The sequence below is a fragment of the Rhagoletis zephyria genome, unplaced genomic scaffold, assembly GCF_001687245.7.
Source record: "Rhagoletis zephyria isolate East Lansing unplaced genomic scaffold, Rhagoletis_zephyria_1.1 Rzeph_scaffold_00354, whole genome shotgun sequence".
Classification (NCBI taxonomy): Eukaryota; Metazoa; Arthropoda; class Insecta; order Diptera; family Tephritidae; genus Rhagoletis; species Rhagoletis zephyria.
Window position 1 is genome coordinate 167,725 of NW_016157438.1, and position 2,532 is coordinate 170,256.

At 32.5% G+C, this 2,532-nt stretch overlaps 1 protein-coding gene across 1 annotated transcript in view; it reads right to left on the reverse strand.

Moving 5' to 3' along the window:
* Window positions 1–2,532, reverse strand: part of Sps1 (inactive selenide, water dikinase) — a 5,289-nt gene that overhangs the window by 2,261 nt on the left and 496 nt on the right. The window lies entirely within an intron of this gene.

Here is a 2,532-nt window from a genome sequence, read left to right on the forward strand (position 1 = left end):
GAATACATACATAAATCAATACACAAAACGTTTTCGCTCATAACGATTGTATAGCCTCTACACATGCTATGATAACTCATGCTTACGACGTAATACCGAAGTACTATTAAAACTACTATACCTCGAGAAAAAAATCGAATCGCAACACACGAAAATAATGCCCTAAGTAGAAAAAAATTTGATATTTTCATTATATAACCTCAAATATTGCTAAAACCTGTGTTGTTGGCAATCTGGGGGTAGGATATCTAAAAACTCTAGTACTAGATCAATTGTTCGGGCAGATTTGGATTCAGCACCAAGAAACGATGTGTTTTACTCAGGTGGTAAAAAAATTAAATTTGTACAAACAATTATAAAAGAAAAAAAGAAATACTTAACTTACCTGCGTACTACGATTTTCAACACGACTTGAATTCAACAAGGTGGGTTTGCAACTTTAGCTTTTTATCAATCATGGTTGTATTTTAGTGCATTTAAATTTGTATATTCTTGTAAATTCCGCATCTTCATGAGACACTGCAGCTTATAACATTTCAAATTATTTCAGATTTTAACTATCTCGGAGTAATATTAGGTCAAAAAAAAAAGCACTGAAAAAGGCACTAGGCACTAAGTAATTTTTTTTGGCGTTTTAATTTCCAAAAAGCACTAAATCTAGTGCTTAAAGCATAAAGTTGGCAACTATGATGATACATTTTTACAATTTTATTAGGTCCATTTATTAACTGTTCCAGTAAGTACTTGCGAACAGAGCGTACCAGAAAAATAGAGGGGGTCTTCATCAAAAGTGATAAACTCTTGATAAACTTTATAAAGTGATAGATTTATCATTTTGATAAATGACCTGTCAAACTTTGTATGGAAATATATTTTACCTAAGTTTATCACTTTATCAAACGACTTTAGTAGATAAAGGCTCCGTTATGCATACTTGGCATTGCTTGAGAGTTGTCAGATAAAGCCTGATATACAGTTCAATGCGAGCGCGAGCGTGAGCTTTATTTTGACCAATATCTTCGTTACTACTCAACTTTTTGCTATAGTTGAGACATGAAAATATAGAGAATCAAAATATCTTTCAGAATTATAGAATAAATTATTCGTGAATAAATTGCTTGCAAATAATTTATTCGTTATTTCAAATAATGAATAAAAACTCAATTTTAACACACCTTTTACTTTTATTTCTATTGTCAAGGATTGTGAGTTAGCTGAATTTTGTTTACTATTTTATCAAGAATACTAGCCCATTCCCTCTGGTTTCGCGGCCCCTGATAAGATTTTTTGCGTTGGCCAATGCAAGAATAGAGTTGAAAACCAAATATGGGTAAAGTAAAAATTCTCACACATATTTCTGCCAAAAAAAAAAATAGCGCTCTGATGCTATATGCAAGAAGAAATTCCTTTCAACGTCATGAGCTTTACCGATGGTCTTATTTCCAATTATGAGATCTTTTCTAAGCGTGCGTAATCTTCTTCTATGATCTTGCAAGTACAACATTGGTCCGATACGTCAACCTCTAGTCTTATGTCATGTAGGCCAACAAAAGTCCTTATAAGGAAGCTCAAGAGCACAGATGTGCGTTTTCTATTATAGGAGAGCCAAAACNAGAAAAATAGAGGGGGTCTTCATCAAAAGTGATAAACTCTTGATAAACTTTATAAAGTGATAGATTTATCATTTTGATAAATGACCTGTCAAACTTTGTATGGAAATATATTTTACCTAAGTTTATCACTTTATCAAACGACTTTAGTAGATAAAGGCTCCGTTATGCATACTTGGCATTGCTTGAGAGTTGTCAGATAAAGCCTGATATACAGTTCAATGCGAGCGCGAGCGTGAGCTTTATTTTGACCAATATCTTCGTTACTACTCAACTTTTTGCTATAGTTGAGACATGAAAATATAGAGAATCAAAATATCTTTCAGAATTATANTATGTGAATTACGTAATTTATGTGCTATTTAGCTGTATAAAAACTGCAAAATTACTCAAAATTAAAATAATACTATGAGATTGATGTAAACATCCAATTAAAAACAGTTTATGTTTTCATCAGATAAATATGCTTCATATGCATATACAAATAAACATATTGCACAAACGCTCATAATTCTATTTCACATCAAAGCTACACTGTTTCCATGTAAATGTGCAAAGAAGCAACACGGTGCCACTGCTAAGGGAGCGGTGCGAGAGAGACAACTGTCAGTTTATCGAACCTTATATTATTGAATCATGGTTCATGGCAGTGCATGCACTGCCAAGTACGCATTGTGGTGTATTTACATGGTATGAATTTTCCTATAAAAGAAGCACCAACTCTATGAAGAAATGAATAAAAGCGATATATATTTAACAATATTACTTACTGTATATTTAACAATTTTACTTACTNTTTATTCATTTGTTATTCGTCATTCGAATAAATTTTGCCCAACTCTGTTTATAGAGAAGGTCCAAGAACTGGAATGCCACATTTTTCGAGCCAACTAAACTGGCAAAGCGCATTTTAAGAGCGACA